Below are 19902 nucleotides of genomic sequence, written 5' to 3' on the forward strand. Positions count from 1 at the left end.
CTGTTTCAGATAGCTGACACATCTGCCTACTCATTTTCTTACTAACAAGAAGAAATGTTAATGGGAGTTTTCAAAGGAAAAGCTGAACACCATGAAGGAAAGTGACACAAATAATGTTAGCTCATATAGTGATGGAGTGAATTTATGCGCCATCAGGTACCTTCAGTGAAAATAGGAAAGTAGAAATTATAAAGTGCCCTAACATTTGAATCTAACATGTTCTTATAGACTAGGAAAAAATAAATTTTACAACATGGGCTATAATTGAATGAGATGGAAAGTTTTTGTAGTTGTCATTAGAAACAGTAACCATCACCATTAGATTAAGTATTTAAACCAGCTGAATTTTTTTATTACTGGAAATGGCATCTGTTTTATGAAATAATTCTGCTGAATGAACCATATTAAAACTGACCAGGATTTTCTAAAGAATATTGTCATAGACATACAAGTATGAGGCCCTAAAGTCGTAAGGTATTCCACTCGAGATAGACCTTAAGACATAAATAGTAGTGGTATTGTTTAGATTAAGTCTTTTAGGCTTTATATCAATAAATGTTAAGCAAACATGGGGAGTGAAACATCAATGTGTTATTTTGACATGAATAAACTGCTGTTTTTAGCAAAAAAAAAATATTGTCTTGTTAAGGTTAAGCCAATTGGTTTTCTGGTATATTTTACAATGTTATTGGGTTTTACTGCTCCATATCCTTTGTTAGATGATAAATGTGCAATATATTTATATATGTTGCTGTAAATAAATTTAATAAAAAACTGTTTACTTTGTGATATAGTAATAAACATTCATTGTGATTCAGCTTACAGAAATATGGATTACATATGTCATATTTTAATGTTCACATGGTCCCACCATCAAATGTTAAAAAACGTATAGTTTAGAGTCATATTCTATTTAAGAAATTTACACTCTCTTTTCTCAAATGTGAAATGTTCAGAGAGAATGGAAAATTACCTATAAAGCATGTAGTTATAACATGGGAACCCTGCTGTGATCTCTCAGATGAGGAACAAAAGGGAGAAAGAAAGAGAGCACTGGTGCTTTGGAGTTGAGGAGAGAAGGCAAAAACAGAGTACAGAAATGTCAAAGACAAGTTTAGCTGCTCTTCAGCTCTGCCTTACCATGGTTATTAGTGATTGAAGAAAATTCCAAAGCACTTTTTAAAAGACCCAATTCTGAAGAGTTTAGATTCACAGAGCACAATGGAGTTGGAGTGACTCCGCTCTTAAGTTTGAGACAGGCAAGTCCATGAAAAGACTGTCTTCCTCTTAATGGAAATACCCAGATTTTCTTATTCTTCTCGCCCTGCTTTCAGCACTTGCAGTGCAGAAAGCCCTTATATAACAGGTACTGCCACTGAAAGGTCATTGATTTGTACAAAAATGATGACTGCTGAATAGATGTGCATAGGTCACTGACAGTATCTGCTACAGAGAATGAGTTTTTGTATTTTTATTAGGATACACCTAATTGGTAATCTACTCCCTCCAAGAACTCTATAGGAGATAAATGAATTTATATTAATGCAGATTGAATTAAAGGATATCTAGAAAAAGTCATATATTTTAAAAAATCAGATACAGGTATATTTTCTATACAGTCAGTTTTTACAATCTTGATTTCACCAGCTGTTTAGTGAGTTTGACCGCTTCTTAACAGCCGTACTGCTGAGATTCAAATGCTGATAGAAACTTTGATGGAAAAATCACTTGAGTAAATATTTCTACCATCTGTTGCCCTTCACTGGGACCCTAATGTTAAGAATAATTCATACCATTGCTTGTCCTTTATATTTCCCGAGCAGTAATAAAATTTCATAAGATTTTGTTTTGTGGTCACAAAGCTATCCTGGTTTCTGTAACTAGAAGACGTACACTAGTATAAGGGAAATCAGCAGGAAAATTTACTGCTAAGAGAATTTGTCTCTAGTCGCTTACTTTAAGGTTACAGCAGTGTATAAATGTGGGAATACATTTTAAAATGAGCTTTTCAAAGTTATTAGCTGGTAGTGGCATGAGAGTTAAGTCTCTTAATACAGTTAAATTGTTGGGCACTTCGTCCTTGCATAAATATTGTTAGCCTTTTATGGCTGCTTAGAAACTCCTCTGAAACTTTTTGGCTCCCATACATCTTTTCAGAAGTAGTAAATGACAGATTTACTGGGAGTTTGGTACTGTGTTGAAATTCAGAGAGGTGCCTTAAATCCTTGCCCATCAAGTGTGTCTTTCAGAAATGAGTATATTAATAATTGGATGATTTCAATGGCTTGTTATTAGAGTTCTGTTATCCAGCATGGCACGTTTAAGAAGACGACAGATTTTTGGCTGGGTGCGGTGGCTCAAGCCTGTAATCACAGCACTTTGAGAGGCTCAGGCAGGTGGATCACAAGGTCAAGAGATTGAGACCATCCTGGTCAACATGGTGAAACCCCATCTCTACTAAAAATACAAAAATTAGCTGGACATGGTGGTGCGCGCCTGTAGTCCCAGCTACTTGGGAGGCTGACAGGAGAATCGCTTGAACCTGGGAGGGGAAGGTTGCACTGAGCCGAGATAGCACCACTGCCCTCCAGCCTGGTGACAAAAAAAAAAAAAAAAGGAGATGACAGATTTTGATACTTTATTAGAAAGAAGCAATAATGAAAAACACAACTTACTATAACAACCAAAGTAGTAAAGAACTGCTTAAAATGCATGATAGACATGTCATCCCTAAGGGAATCCCATTCTTAGAGCATGAAATTATCAAGAGTAAGACCCTATAAAAAACAAGAAGCATACTGATTGCAAAGTCCAAATTGGAAAAAAAAAAACTGCTCACATCATTATGGAAGCAATGTGAAGCAGAAATTGTTGTTTAATGAAATGTAAGATTAAAGTTAATGGAAGTAATTTTCATGAAATAATACTTTGCAAGGAGGATGTTCGAGCTATACCGATCTTGGTGTTTTTTCTCACATACCTTCTTACTATTTGCTCTAATGCTTGTTTCTACCTTAAAACTTGCTTTTCTATCTATCAAAGGGCTCTACCCTATCTCCAATTTCTCACCATGTCCCAATCTACTCCCTCTCAGAATATTTGTACACTCTCTTTTATATATATTTGTGCTCCAATTTTGTCTTCACAGATGTGCCTTTTGTAACTCCCCTGTCTTAAAGAAAACACACACATACACACACATGCACACACACAAAATTGGTCTCTTTATGGGAGAGCTGCTTAACTTTCTTTGTAACACTGTCACTTGCTGAAACTGTAGTATGTGTTTGCATGTTTATTATCTATCTTTTCCATTAGAATGAAAACATTTTGGGTACTTTGTCTTTCTTGATCACCAATATACCTCAGCACATAGGAAAAGTTATTAATATATTGAAAATGTAATATTCAGTAGAACAAATAAATAAATTTAAAAATCATATTTTTATTGTATTAGCTGAGACAAATGATCCCCAAGTTTCTCTTTCTGGCTTTTCATAGTCAAGACATTCTCTTTTACATCGAGCTTGCTTCACCTCTTCTGTGTACAAATGATCCCCAAGTTTCTCTTTCTGGCTTTTCATAGTCAAGACATTCTCTTTTACATCGAGCTTCCTTCACCTCTTCTGTGTACAGAGTACTTAAAATTCTCACATTTTCTGATAATTTAACAATATAATGGCACCATTCTCTTACCCATTGGAACATGTGTTAAAACAAAAACCCATATAACAAACATTTAGTGTGAACCTACTGTGTGCAAAGCAGATACTACTTACCACTAGGAATACAGAGCTGACTAAAAGCCCCTTTTCTCTTTATGAGCTCACAGTCTCATGAGTTCAACATCTTAAGACAAAACATCTAAAGCAAAGTGCATTAAGTAAACACTCCAGAAAGTACTGGATCTGGCCTAGGACGAATGGCGGGTTATTTTTCCAGCTATTATTTTTTATGCCCCCTAATTGACAGTCCTCTATTACACCTCTGGGACACCTAGTCTCAGTTGGGAAAACATGACTTTGGGAATCAGAGGCAGTCTTGTTGCTTATAAATGAGGAACTCTAATGGATACATACTGTCATTAGAGAAACTCTGCTTCTAGCCTGGCTCCTTTTGAAAAGAAGGTTGAGTCCCCTTGGAGAGCCTGTAGAACATAACCATTTGCATGTAATGAACAGTTTGTAATACTTTGAGATTGATGTGCAATTTCTATTTGACAAGAGAAAAACAATTAGGATCAAGTGTGGTCGTATATCCCAGAATACCAATGTTGTTTCCACACTCTAAGTGTTGTTGGATCATTATATGAGATTCATAATTTTGTCCTGTTGTACTCACGTTTGCATTTCCATTCAGTCTTAATTTATTATACCCTATTAAAAGTTTTTTTGGTAATTTGTTCTTATTGCTACTCAGACATTAAAATGTCTGCAGGCTGTGAAAATGAATAAATTTAATGTGGCAGCATAGTTCTCCAAATCCTGGCTTTACAACTAATAGTACAGGCTTATATTGTATTGTAAATCCTAGTTAACATGGATTTATTTGAAAATCCAATTTTACTGCTAATTTTAAATAACATATTTTTCAAACATTTTATCCTTGAATTTCTACATTTTTTAAATAATTTATGGCTGTTGTATGTATTTACAAAAGGACAATACATGTGCTTTTAAATACTAATAACATTGCTGAAACAACTGTAAGTTTATAACAATGCAATTGTTAAAAAATAAACTGTGCAGCCTAGTTTAATGGAGGTTTATGAACATATGATTAAGATATATGCTACAATGGGAAAATTCATTCAACTGATAGTTTATAGGAATTTTCAAATTTAATCTCATACACAGGGCTATCCTTTGAAGAATGGTCAGCGCAATTTAACCACTGTAAGACCACTCAAGATAATTTCATTGAAAAGTGGCTGAACTATTGAAATCTTTTATAATCTCCTTGGGATAGCATTAGGAACAGAAATTTTGAAATAGAATTGTAATGATGTTCAGAAAAGATAAGTAGGTGACTCTCTTAATACATTTTGTGCTGCTGTAACAAAGTACCTAAGACTGGGTAATAATTTATAATGAAGAAAAATGTATTGGCTCACAGTTCTGGAGACTAGGAAGTCCTACATTAAGGTGTCAGCCTCCAGCGAGGGTCTTCTTGATAAGTCATCACGTGATAGATGATTAGAGGGCAAGAAAGATCAAAAGGGGACTGGACTCCCACTTTTATAAGGGAACCAAACCCACTCGTGAGAGTAGAGCCCTCAATCCTAATCACCTCTTAAAAGTTCCACCCCGTAATACTGTCACAATGGCAATTAAATGTCAACATTAGTTTTGGAGGGAAAAACATCCAAACCATAGCAGTGATACTGATCACTACTAGTATTACAAGGAACAGGGCTTGGGAGGCTACCGTAGTTGTTGCACCCAAGAGATGAATCTTCTTACATGATTACCTTTATCTTTTTTTTTACTTTATTAAAATACTGAGTTTTATTTCACATGTATATTTTTGTCTCCCTACCATTTCTATGTCTGACCACTACTACTAGTATGTCCTATTGTAACATTCCATACCTACTTAAAACCAAGCAAAAGGTAGAGTTCCATCTTTAAAAACTAAACAGGCATTTTGGACAACACATTCTTGGCAACGGAACCTGGACAACATTTATCAAACATGGTAGGGAAAGTTCTCACTCTGCATTATAAAAAGAACAGCCAGATATCAACTGTTACAACAATGAAATAAAATATAAAATTTTTAACAAATTGTTTAAACTATTTTCTTGAAGAGACTTCCTCCACTGCCATAGATTTTGAACAGCCTCCTGGTCAGCCATGCAGAAGCAATTCTTCACGTAATTGATGAACTTGGCTTCTACTTTGGAAAGAGAACGACCTTTTTTTTTGTTTATATATTTTAAGTTCTGGGGTACATATGCAGATCATGCAGGATTGTTACATAGGTATACACATGCCATGGAGGTTTGTTGCATCCAAACCCCCGACACCTACATTAGGTATTTCTCCTAATGTTATCCCTCCCAAATCTCCCCACCCCCTGCTATCCCTCCTCCAGTCCCCCCACCCCCAAACAGACCCCAGTGTGTGATGTCCCTGTGTCCATGTAACAACCACCTTTTTCTATACTTGCTTGCATTTTTGCTTTAATGTCTTCTACAGAACTAGGTCCTTTTGGTGTTTTCAGGATGTTTCTTGTTTTTTCAAGGATTCTTGTCCTTTTGATCTTGGTGTTGATGGTTTTGAGTCTTTTCCATTCTGATTTGACTTTTGTGCATTTTTGGCTGGAGTATACTGTATGGATTTCTTCACTGGCACTTTTTCTTCAGTTTCCTCCTACTTATCATCATCATCATCAGTTTATCATCATCATCTTCATCAGCAGCAAGTTTTACTTTTTGTCTCTGGAACCTTGCTACCACCTCCAGGGGCAGATCGCTTTTCAGATATCCTTAAGAGTTTCACATCCTCCTCATCTTCATCTTCTGACTCTGCATCTTCCTCCACAGGTACTAAGTGCTGTCTACTTATATGCACTGGCCCAGAAACATACTTCAACTGTAAGACCACTGGTGGTGTTATTTCAAAGCCCTCAAGGGAAACCATTTACTATGCAGACATTTTCAAAATTGCCAATGTTACTTTAATTGAACTGCCTTCGTAATTCATTGCCTCTACTTCAACAATGTGTAGTTCATCCCTTGCACCAGCCCCCAAACTGATCACTCTTAAAGATAACTGGTGCTCATTTTCATCATTATCCACCTTAAAATGATAATCTTTGTTGGCCTTTAGTTCACAACCGACAAGATAGTTCTGGGACCTCAAGGGGCTCATGTCCATGTCCATCGAATCTTCCATCGGGTGGTGGCACACACTTAGGTGGGAGAGAAGGCAGATGGAGATAAACGACTACTGCTCAAGAGAACAGCCACACAGGATGGAATCACACCAGAGAGATTACCTTTATCTTAGAGACCCTGGACATCTTGTGTACTTTGACACTTCCCTACATTTCACCCAACTTTTAAAATCAGCACATTTATTCAGCAAACTTCTAGTTTTGGAGCTGCTCTGTGTCAGACTCTGTGCTAGGTGCTCAGGATATTGAAACCAATACAATCCTAATCTATTCACAAATAATCCAAAATTTGCTGAAATTGATGGGCATTTAAACAATTGAAACATCTAAGTGGTATAATTAGCAGATGAACATTTAAACCATAAAAATAGCACCTAATAGGTATAATGCAGGTCAGTACACCATGGAATGAGTCAGAGAAGAGGCAACCCAAAAAGTAACTAGCTAGAAGAATTGGGGAAGCTTCAAAGAGAGAGTGGTAGGAAAATAAGTGAGAGATGTATAAATCCATGAAAATGAGAAAATATTGAAAAGCGATTATGTCAGAAAAACTTGTAATATGATAATGACGATATGAGAGGCATTCTTGGTAAGAGTGTGGATTCATGGAAAGAACTGGCAAAAAGTAATGCTGAGGACATTTTTAATTTTATTGTTGGTTTTGTTTTGGGTATTTCATTTTTATATCTAGTATGGTAGTGTTTTCCAAACTGTGAATCATAAACTCAATTTGTGGATCACTACCAGACTTTGTTTTTCAGTGAAACAAAATAGAAAATAGCAGCATTCATCATAAATAGATGTTTCATCGATTTTTTTGTTTTAATTGTGTGTGTGTGTCTGTGTGTGTGTGTGTGTGTGTGTGTGTGTGTGTTGAGGGGAGGTTTGGATGTCTATTACCTCAGAACCTCATATTGAAATGTGGTTTCCAGTGTTGGAGGTGGGGCCTGATAGGTGTGATTAGATCATGTGGGTGAATCCTTCATGAATAGCTTAGCACTATCCCTTTGGTGACAAGTTAGTTCATGCTAGGTCTGGTTGTTTAAAAGAGTCTGAGATCTCAACGCCCATCTCCTTCCTGCTCTCCCCTTTGCCTTCCACCATGGTTGTGAACTTTCTGAGGCCCTCACCAGAAGTAAATGCGAGTGGCATGATTCCTGTACATCCTTTGGAACCATAAGTCAAAAGAAAATCCCTTTTCTCTTTAAAGTACCCAGTTTCAGGTATTTCTTTGTAGCAATGCCAGAAGGGACTAATACAGTATGTATATGTATGTGTGTGTTGTGTTATTTCCGGTCAAGTGTCACAAGGCCGTAATATGGTGAGTGTAAAGAAGTATAAGTTTTAGAAAAATAAGCCAGTTCAGAAAATTAATAATTTGTGATGGTACAAAATCAACTTTACAAAAATATGCACAGAAATATATAATACAAGATTTATTTAATTGCAATAGTTTATAACATTGGTTTAGTGCCTTGCTTTTGTAGGCTGTTTAAAAATTACCAGGATTATTATTTCATGTGATTTTGAAATATTCCCAGCAAGACAGGTAGAAAAGGTATTCTTATAAACCTTACACAAAAATTTCGGACAGGTTAAATGCCTTATCCCAAATCATAAAGCTAATAAGTGAAGATTCTGGGATTCAAACACCATATATATATATATATATATGTATATATATATATATATATATTTTTTTTTTTTTTTTTTTTTTACTGTTCATCAGCTAGAAGTTAGAAATGTTAAGCCAAAAACATTACGTCATGGCTCTGCCTAGTAGGTTTTGAGGAAACTAATAAAAAGAATAATACCATTCACTACAGGACAAGGTCTTCCTAAGAGACCTTAATTATAGTAAGTGATGAAGATGAAACTTCTTTTATTCATAAAATGGTATTTAGTGATGAGTATAACTCTAATTAAAATTATTCTACATAGTCATCAGTAAAGTTGAGACATAATGTATTTATTAATATGGTTATAACTTGACCCATCGTGTATTAAAATAAGGATGTTAAAAGGAGTTATTATTGGCGATGATGTTAGGGTTGTTGATGATAATGACAGTGGTTATAACATAACAAGGCACTTTATATTTTAAGAAGTGCCTTCAATTACACTGTTACTCTCATGTTAATCTGTTGAAATATGGATTTGGGGGATTCTACATCACTCTAAAACATAGGTTACTGAGGTGACAGAACAAATTGGCAAGCAGCTTTCACATAGAGAACATGAGCATTGGATTGTGTGTAGTGAGGGCTGATGTTCTCTAAGAAAGCATCTTGGTTTCCACAGGGCAGAATCCCTTAGAATATCATAGCCAAGGGTTTAGTAATTGCCTCCCGTAAGAGAAAACCCCACCATAAGACATGGTTCCCTACAGACAAAACTGTTTTCTCTTAAAATTACTGTTCCATGAATATCAGCCTTCTTTGGCTCATTCAACATAGTTTTCTTAACTTTCAGGACAGTGCTGCAGACCAAGAGTTTCAACATTAAGGAAAATAATACTGTGCAGTGACCCCACCTCAGTTAGGGAGGCCGATGCCTGCTTTCATTTGAGGGAAAAAGGAATCAATCATATTTCCAACACTCAAGGAAACCAGTCTAGTGCAAGGAGAGATAGATACATAAACCTCAAAGTTGTAGTATAGTATGTAATAATTTTAAAATTCCATAGTAACTGTATTTTTAAAGTTTTATAGAAATTCAGTCTGGAAAAGCCAGCCCGGAGAATGGCAACCAATATTAAGTGGCAAAGTCTTTGGGAGCCCAGGCCCCCAGGTGGCAGATAGGAGGGGCTAGACAGGTAGGCTAGGAACACTTTGCAAAGGACATTACATGGTAGACTGAATGTGTTTAAGTAGAGGCATGTGGGGATGAGACTTGCACTTTTCAAGATTTAAGTTTGTTTAGGATACTTACGGTTTCTGTATGTTTCCTAGGTTTTTCCATTATAATTATGGTTAGAACTTTATAGGAAAACTGCAGTTTAGCCTACTTGAAAGAGTGCAACTTCAAGCCATCATTTGAGACAGATATTTAACAGATTTTGTCATCTTGTGATACTTATTTTCTTCTCAGACATTCCACATGACGACCATTTTTAAATGGCTTATTTCTACTTCAGCATTCATCTGAAGGTGTTGTATATGTTTTCTGCTTGAAAATAAACCAGTAATGTGATTAAGATGGATTTACTATGATCATAAAGTATCAGGAGTCTTATTTTAAAAGACAGCTTTACTCTAATTAAAAATATACGGAAGGAACTAATGCTGTTTTGCATATCATTCTCACTTCTCTCAAAATCAAATATTAAGCTTTTGCTGCCAAAGGAGACTGTACTGCAGAGTGGTAACCCTCACATACTTTTAGAGGGTTGAATTTTGCTAAGCAACTCTCTCAATTTATAAATTAAACAAGTATTTGTTGGCCTACTGTGTGACAAATATTATTCCGGAAACAGAGATCCAGCAGTGAAGCAAGTATGGCCTCTTATAGAGTTCCCGAAAAGGAAATAAAAGGATATTTGTATAGTGATATCCCTGACTTAAATTTCTCTTTTAAAAATAAAAATTCTATCATAACTGCCAACACTTCGATACTCATTCAGCAGTTTTCAGGGATTTGTACCTTTTGACTTTTAAGAACTTGGAAGTCTAATCCTATCATTGCTCTGGATTCTTAAACAGATAAGTGAATGACTTTGCCTGTATCATTGTTGACTGTACTCACAATCAGAAAGGGACAGAGGGCAGATGCCAGGGAATAAGAAGTGGGGCAGCCCATAAATGGAATGGTAAGAAAGAAGAACTATAATGGATTTGGAAAGTTCCCTTCAGCATTTTCCCTAGACAATCTTTGGCTGTGTTTACATGATCACTCTTTCATTCATAAGATACTGAGCTCCTGATATAGTTCTCAAAACCCAAATGAAATAAGAATTCTACTCTTTATTTAAATTCAAATTTCAGAGAGTTAAGTAACTTTCCAGAAGGTAATCTAAGTATGGCCTCCTGGTTAGGGTGGTTTTGAATTTGCATATAAATAGTTCCACCCTTAAAGGGAAACCACAGATGGTGGTAATGATGTAGACACTAATGTATGTCTGCACAATGGTGGAACAAAATATTTTATCATAAGTGATATTTTCAAAATTCCTGTGATCTGCTTCACTTTGAAGTACAGTAATTCCCACTTATCCATAGTTTTGCTTTCCCTATTTTGAGTGGCCCATGGTCAACTGCTCTCTGAAAACAGGTGAGTACAGTACAATAAGATATTTTAAGAAAGAGAGAGAAAGCTCACATTCACATGACTTTCATTACAATATATTGCTGTTACTGTTCTATTTTTATTCATGATTGTTAATCTCTTAACTGTGCCAAATTTATAAATTAAAATTTATCATAAGTATGTATAGTATATATAGGGCTCAGCACTATCTGCAGTTTTGGGCATCCACTGGGGGCCTTGGAATGTATCCCCTACAGATAAGGGGTGAACCACTGTGTCCTATTTCTGTGAACGCTAACAGCATTGTGAGCTCGTAGCAGCATGACATCAACACTGAACTAATCCAGGATTTGTTAGTGAGAGAGATGTATTTGCAAGGAGTGAGACCTGATGCCTCATCTAAGCAGACGAATGATTTTCAGATTTTCCTGACAATAAAAAATCACAATGTTAGGTCTCTCTTTAGAGCTGCGATATCCAATTCAGTACCCACTAGCCACATAAGATACAGAGCTCTTAAAATGTGGCTAGTACTAATGGAGATGGGCACTAAGTGTAACACACATCCCAGGGTTTGAATACTTAGAACCAGAAAGGAAGTAAACTCTCATTTATTCCATGTTAAAGTGATGGTTTTGTTATATTTGATTAAATAAAATATATAATTAAATTACCTACTTCATTTTGCTTTTAAAAATATGACTATTAGAAAATTTCAAATTGCGTATGTGTGTAATTGCATGTGTGTTTTCACGTGTGTAATTGATATGTTACACATGTAATGATCGCCACATGTTACATGTGTAACACATGTTACATAACATGTACACATGTACATGCCATAACACAACATGTACATATAACATTGTGCTACATATGTATTGGTTATTACATGTGATTATATTACACACATGTGTAATATGAAATTACATGTAATCTCAAATTACATATGTGTGCATTTTGAAATTTTTGAATTACATATTTTGTTAGTATTGCTTTGCAATGTCAAGCTTGCCCTATTTAATAAAGCATCATGAGATTTTTAAAATTAGTAAACTTGGAACGTTTGTAGGAGAATAAGTAATACTTATTATAAAGACTGATTGGAAAAGTGAGCTGGAGCAGAGAAGGGAGGAAAAAGGACTGGAGATCACCTTTCCTTCACAACTCTGCTCCTCTCCCAACCTTTTTTCTTTCCATTCTCTCATCCCATTTCAAAAGTAGAGTTCACAGTCAGTGTTCTGATTTAGAAAATAGATGTGTAAACAGCTTTAAATTTTCTCCAGGCTTTTACAATTAAAAGAAGAAGTTTAAGATCAAAAGTAACAGTGTAATCTGTGGAATAGGTGTAGGGGGCTATGTTTTTGAGGTAGAAAGTATAGGTGCTCCTGGCCAAGTATGGTAGTTCAAGCCTGTAATTGCAGCACTTTTGGAAGCTGAGGTGAGAGTATTGCTCAAGGCCAGTAATTTGAGACCAGCTTGGCCAACATGGTGAAACCCCATCTCTACTACTACTACTACTACTAATAATAATAGTAAAATTAGCCTGGCGTGGAGGCACTTGCCTGTAGTCCCAGCTACTCAGGAGGCTGAAGCAGGAAGATTGCTTAAACCCAGGAGGCAGAGGCTGAAGTGAGCCGAGACAGCACCACTGCACTCGAGCCTAGGTGACAGAGTAAGACTCTGTATCAAACAAGCAAACAAAAATTAACAAATGAACAAAAGAAAGGGAAAGATAGAGAGAAAAAAAGAAAGAAAAGAAAAGAAAGAAAGAAACTACAGATGTTCCTTATATGCAGTTGCTCACACCCTTCCCCCTTCCCAAAAGTTTGCAAGGGGAAAAAAATGTGTGGAATCGGCAAGATTTAGAGGCTTGCAACTATGAGTCATCAGACTGCACATTTCACTTCTACTAGTGGCTCAGCACCCGACAGGATTCAGTGAAAACTGACTCATTTCAAAGGTGAAAACAAGTGAGTTTGGCCACCAGGGAGTATTCAAAACTGTCAGTGCTGAAGCAAATGTGGAGGGTGTCCTGTACTTTGCTCAAGTTGATATTTGTGGTCCAACCCCTAGCTGAACTACTAATTATTGACATCTGTCTTGATGGTGCCTGAGTAGAAAGGTTCTCAAAGGGAATCAATGTTCAAATTATAGTATGTATCTTGACTGTGGAAGTTATTGAATTTTAGCCAATATTTGCTACTCTTTCATTTGTAGTGTGAGAATGCAGTGTAATGAACCTAACTCTCACTGTCATGACTTGCCTTTCTCATCACATTCACAATAAGCACATGTCAATATGAATGCACATTTCATATTTCTAAAGTTTATTTCCTTATTGTACATTACTGTGCTGCTGATGGAAGAGAAAAGGAAAACACTATCGATCGCAAAACTGTTTTATCTTTAGTCAGTTAGATTCTTTTGTATGATATGTAACTTCTTGCATACATAAGGCAACATGAAGCTAAACAGATTTTCATACAGCACGTGTTTTTTCCAATTAAATGCTTAATTTTTTCAGAGTATACTGAAGAAGTTTTGAATAATAAAGTACAAAGGAAATTCATAATCCCACCATTTTTCCAATTAAATGTTTAATTTTTTTCAGAATATACTGAAGAAGTTTTGAATAATAAAGTCAAAGGAAATTCATAATCCCAACACCTATTGGCAAAGTGAATTTTTATTAAGAAACATAATTTTCATGTAAATCATACTGAATCCATGGTAGGTTTTATTTAACACAGTAATTGCAGAGCCAGTAGGAAGACAAAACTGGTTCAAAAGAGAATACAAGAGACAAATGCTTCTATAATTAGTGAATTTTTGAAAAAAGTATTCTTGAGTAAGATTAGTGAATATGATATTAAACTTGTTAATATCCTACAGCCTTCTCTACTGGGTAAAAAGTCATTTACATCATATCAGTTTTCTAAAATTTGCATTTAACTTCATAAGTTGTAACATGTGTGGACCCAAATTAACAGTAAACAGTAGGAGTTGCTTTTCTCTGAAAATATTGACGCTCTTGTGAGTGTGTGTGAGGAGTTTGTTAGGAAACAACGCTACCATTATTTTGAAATGCACACAATCATCCTTTGGTTTTACTTCTAAGTTTTGGATAATTTTTCTTAATAAAATTATCTTATTATCTTATTAATTTTCTTAACCTTTTAAATGTTTCTCCTAGGCATTTTTATGGATTTTTGGAATATAGTTGATATGTGCTGAATTTTTGTCATCCAGTTTTAATTCTACTGAAAAATCTAAAAGATGTTCATCAGCTACTGTATTTCAAATGCATACAGCCCCTTTCATGTTTAAAGAAACTGAATCGGAAATACAGTCTCACACTTTCAGGACCTGGTATCGTTAAAAGTCTTCACGCTGTTAAAATTAAACAACGCCTTTTTTAAAATCAAAGGATACAAAAGGACTATGTTGGTCAAAGGATACAAAATTTCAGTTAGATAGTAGAAATAAGTTCATGAGATCTATGGTCCAACATGGTGACTATAATTAATAACAATATAATATTGAAAATTACTAAGAGGAGTAGATTTTAAGTGTTCTCACCACAAAAAATAGTTAAGTATGTGAGGTAATACATATGTTAATTAGCTCATTTCAGCTATTCCACAATAGACACATTTTTCAATCCAACATATATAATACATGATAAATATATACAACTTATATTTGCCAATTCAAATAAGTAAAAATAAATGTAAATTGTTTTACATACATAAAATGTGAAGAATATCTACCTTTCATAGGAAACCATGAGATATTTTCTGTTAACAGATTAAATGCCCAATAAATTTTTGATGTTAACAGAAATAAAAATGTTTAATATGTAAATACCTATTTGCATGCCATTGACCCCCTGAAGTTCACTACGGGTCTAAGTGAACCAACCATATCCTTAAGTCAAAAATACTGAAACTCTTCCCCAAATCCCAAAGCTCATGAAAACATAAACATAAAATTTCCAAATAATTCTACAGGGAAAATAAGACATACTATTTGATCTGATCACACAACAGGATGATTATGGTTAATAATAACTTAATTGTACATTTAAACATAACTGAAAAAGTGTGATTGGATTATTTGTAAGACAAAGGAAAAATGCTTCAGGGAATGTTTACCCCGTTCTCCATGATGTGATTATCTCACATTGCAGCCTGTACCAAAACATCTCCTGTAATCCACAAATATATACTCCTACTATGTACCCACAAAAATTTAAAAAATAAAAGAGACACTAAGTTACGCTAATATTTAAGCTTATCGTACTCATTAAGATGAACAATACATACTGAAAGTAATAACATTTAAAAGTTGATGCCTCTGTTAAACAATTAATAGAATTTTACTCAGCAGTGAGTAAAGGAACAAGATATTGATAAAAGCAACAAGATGGATGAATCTCAAAAATATGCTGAGCAAACTGAAATAGACATAAACATGGGTTATTTATATGAAGTTAAAGCACAGCAAAACTCATTTATGGTAATAGAATTAAGAAAGTGGTTACCTTTTGGTGACAGTTGAAATGAACTGGACAGAGGCATTAGTGACTTTCTTGGGGGTAATGGAAATGTTGTATATTTTGTTCAGGTGGTGAATACATAGATACATTCAATTGTCAAAACACATCTATCCAAAAACTTAGACTTGTGTACTTTATTGTATGCAAATTATGCCTCAGTTGAAAAAAACAATATGTTTATTCTCAAAATTATGTCAACAGTTGAAATTCTTTTAAATATTTGATTCAAATGAAATTAATTCTGTATTTGTCACTGATGTATGATAATTTTCAGGTAATTGAAAGGTATACTCACAAGAAGGCTGTATAATATGAAGTTTATCTGTATTGATCTTTAATAGTTTTTGCAGTTTCAACTTCTTCACAGCTCTATAAGAAGGCAGTGTGGTATGTTGAAGCAACCATGTGTTTTAGAGTAACACAGGGCTGGTATAGAATCCCATGTATACAAATTATCAATGACACGGGTATGTTGCTGGATCTCAATAATCTTCCACTGTATAATGGAATGTAACATCTGACTCATAAAGAAAGTGTATTTACATTATATAATATAATTCCCGGGATCCTGGGACCTCCCTAAATTCCATCCACAGATGTCAGGTTAAAGACCCCATCATAGACCAGAACAAGTTGGGATGTCAAAATGAACAAATATTTATCAAAGAGCCTATTAGGATTGACCACCACACAGTAGGCACTCTCTAATATCTGCCATCTCCCTCCTTTTTTTGGGAAACATTCTCAATGTGCAAAACATAAAATAAAATGAAAAGCTTCCTTGTTTTCTGGCACTTGGAATTGATTTATTGAGGATATGTTAGTGAAACAGCAAAGGTGAAACACTAAAAGCACCATCAATACACAGGCAGAGTTCAAGCTACAAAGCCTTTATTTTTAAATTAATGCGCAAAATATAAGAGGTATGAAAGAACTTCTAATCTCTGAAAGGATATAGAAAAGACATTCATGAAATTATGTTGGCATATTTTCATAATGTTCAAAATATTGTTTTAATTCATGTATTATGAGTTTATTTGTGTGTCTGTGTATTGTGTTACATTAATCTGTTCTTTCATTGCTATAAAGAGTTATCTGCGACTGGGTAAAGTATGAGAAAAGATACTTACTTGACTCACAGTTCTGCAGGCTGTACCAGAAATATGGCAGCATCTACTTCTGGGGAGGCTTCAGGAAGCTTCCAATCATGGCAGAAGGCAAAACGGGAGCAGGCACATCATCTGGCTAGAGCAGAAGCAAGACAGACATGGTGAGGTGCCACACACATTTACACTGCCAGATCTCAGAGAACTCACTCATCATCATGAGCATAGCTCTAAGAGGATGGTGTTAAACCATTCATGGGAAATCCACACACATGATCCACTAACCTTTATGTAATGAATAAATAGTCAAATCTTACAAGAGATTTTAAACCAGTCAGAGAAAAGTTGGAAGTTAGTTGTTCATAGATTGAGTAGCCTCGACACTGTGTCATCTAGGTAATGAAAGATCTAGAGAAGTTTAGCAGGGAGAAGAAAAGAGATGATAACTGTCTTCAAATGTTTGAAGGACTGTTATGCAGACAGAAATTTAATCTTGTACTGAGTAGTCCCAAGAGTTCCACAATCTCTGGATAGAAGCTAAAGTGGGGGGTGAAATTTGACTCAATAAATAGCCATATAAATATCAGAACTTCCGAAAGCAGGAATTGGTGTCTCTATTATTAATAGTGTGTTTTCTAGCACTTATGATACCTGATCCTAGGCAAGATAATGAAAAATTGGGACCTGGGAGTTATAAGTGGGAATTTATGTATCACTTGGGTGATTAGGAGGGGCGACCTTAAAGTCCTGTTGTGTTCTAAGAGCCTGTGATTCTGAGTCTTATTTCCCAACAAGAGAGATACAGAGCAGAAGTTGGGATTGAGAGAAATAGAATAAAGTTATCAGGAAATCCTAAAGGTAAGAGTAGGAAGGCAGATCTGAAGCTAACTCTATACTTCAGGTGCTTGCCTACAGCCACCCCTACCTACTTAGAGAACATTGAAGGGCTGGTTAAAAATCTTTAACACTGGCCGGCTGCAGTGGCTCACACATGTAATCCCAGCACTTTGGGAGGCTGAGCTGGGTAGATCACGAGGTCAAGAGATCGAGACCACCCTGGCCAACATGGTGAAACCCCATCTTTACTAAAAACACACAAAAAATTAGCTGGGCATTGTGGTGCATGCCTGTAATCCTAGCTACTTGGGAGGCTGAGGCAGGAGAATCGCTTGAACCCAGGATATGGACGTTGCAGTTAGCCGAGATCCCGTCACTGTACTCTAGCCTGGTGAAAGAGTGAGACTCTGTCTCCAAAAAACAAACAAACAAAAATCTTTAACACCAATGTAAAACAAAACTATCAAAACCTGAAGATTTTGAGTGTTCTAACCTACTCATCAGTTGATCTTTTTTCACAAATACTTCAGTTCATAGACATAAATTTATTTTTTTAATGATAGTAAATATTTCTTAAAGAACTTAGAAGTGTGGAAAAAAAGCACCACCATAAAATCATGTGGTGATATGTATATATATATAATTTTAAATATGGTTAGCTAGAATATGACAACAATGTTTATTAAACGCAGACTCTTGACAGTTCCATGTATTCACTATAAAACTTTAAATTGTCCACTATTCACTCACTAAGCTTATACTTAATGAATATCTACTGTGTCACTTATTGCAGAAGGCACAGGTGATATAGCATTGCACAAAACATGTGGTCTCTGATGGAGCTTTTCAGTCTAGTGGTGAAAGCAGCGAATGAGTGTACAGATGTGAAATGACTGTACAATTAGTTGCAAGTGTAACTTCAAAGTTCAGAAGATGACAATTGATCTAGGGCAATGTTTCTCAGTCTCTGACATTTTGAGCCAAATGAATCTTTGTTGTGGTGGACTGTCCTGTGCACTATAGGATGCTTAGCATTACAACTGACCTCTGCCCATTAGATGCCAATAGTACTCTCTTCTTTGATTGCGAATTTGTCCCAGACATTTCCAAATGTCCCCTGGGGAGCAAAATCATCCCTAGATGAAAACCACTGGTCTAGAGGGAGGTCTTTATGAGGAAGTAACATTTAAGAAAGCTGGTATGTTTACATATAGCTACAGTCTATTAAACATGTAACAAAACAATATAATATGAGAAGTGCTATGGGACCAAAGATGAAAGGGTTCTACTACACAAGTATGAACTCATATTCGGGCTTTCGAGGTCAAAATTTTGCTGAAGATATTTGCCAGCCAAGTGACCTTTGGCAAGTGACTTAGCTTATTCATGCCTTAGTTTTATCAAATGTTAAATGGGGCTAGAAAGTCCCATCTACTTCCTAGTAACTTTGGGGGAATAATATGTGGTTATATAGGAAAAAAAAATCCCTAGAAGTATGCCTGCTGCATAGTAAAATAAAAGAGAAGGATAAAGAGAAATCTGCATTTTTTTTTCTGTAATGGGGCAGATAGTAAATATTTTCAGTTTTGTGGGCCAAATGGTCTCTTTCACATTTACTTGATTCTGCGGTTGTGGCATTGAAAGCAGCTATGGGCAATACTTAAATTAGTTAGTGTGCCTGTGCTCTCAATAAAACTTTATAAAAACAAAGTTTGCAAAACAAAGTTTTTTGTTTGTTTGTTTTTTTGTAGTTTGCTCACCCATCTTTTAAAGAAGCACCATTGTCAACATTGGATATTATCAAATTTTTATTTTTCAAAGTTTTCAAATTAGCTTTGCTTGGTCTAGCTCATGAAATAAGTCAAAAGTAGTAAGACCTCCACCTCTAAAATAATAATAATAATAATGATAACCTCAAAAAGAACCAAATGTTTTTAAATAATAAAAAATATTGTTAAGTAGGATTATTGTGCACTGAGAAAATCCAGGAGACTCAATTTTAAACCTGAGAAATAATTTTAAAAATGTGTTATGAATAGATATAATATAGAAAGCTTAATAGCTTTATTCATATTAACAACTATTTATAAATGCAAATGGAAATATTTTCATTCACACTGATTACAATAAATTAAGGAGGAATAAAGTTAAAAAATTGTAGGTCCTATAGGTGAAAGGCATAAAAATATACATAAGAACAAAAGCTGACTACATAGAGACATACTTTGTTTTAGAATTTAAGACTTACTGTCA

At 35.2% G+C, this 19902-nt stretch overlaps 1 protein-coding gene and 1 pseudogene across 12 annotated transcripts in view; one reads left to right on the top strand and one right to left on the bottom strand.

Moving 5' to 3' along the window:
• Positions 1-19902, top strand: part of DMD (dystrophin) — a 2277745-nt gene that overhangs the window by 1148519 nt on the left and 1109324 nt on the right. The window lies entirely within an intron of this gene.
• LOC105714762 (nucleophosmin-like) lies at positions 5796-6899 on the bottom strand (annotated as a pseudogene).

Source organism: Aotus nancymaae, unplaced genomic scaffold (assembly GCF_030222135.1).
Source record: "Aotus nancymaae isolate 86718 unplaced genomic scaffold, 86718_ANA_hifiasm-v0.15.2.pri h1tg000058l, whole genome shotgun sequence".
Lineage (NCBI taxonomy): Eukaryota > Metazoa > Chordata > Mammalia > Primates > Aotidae > Aotus > Aotus nancymaae.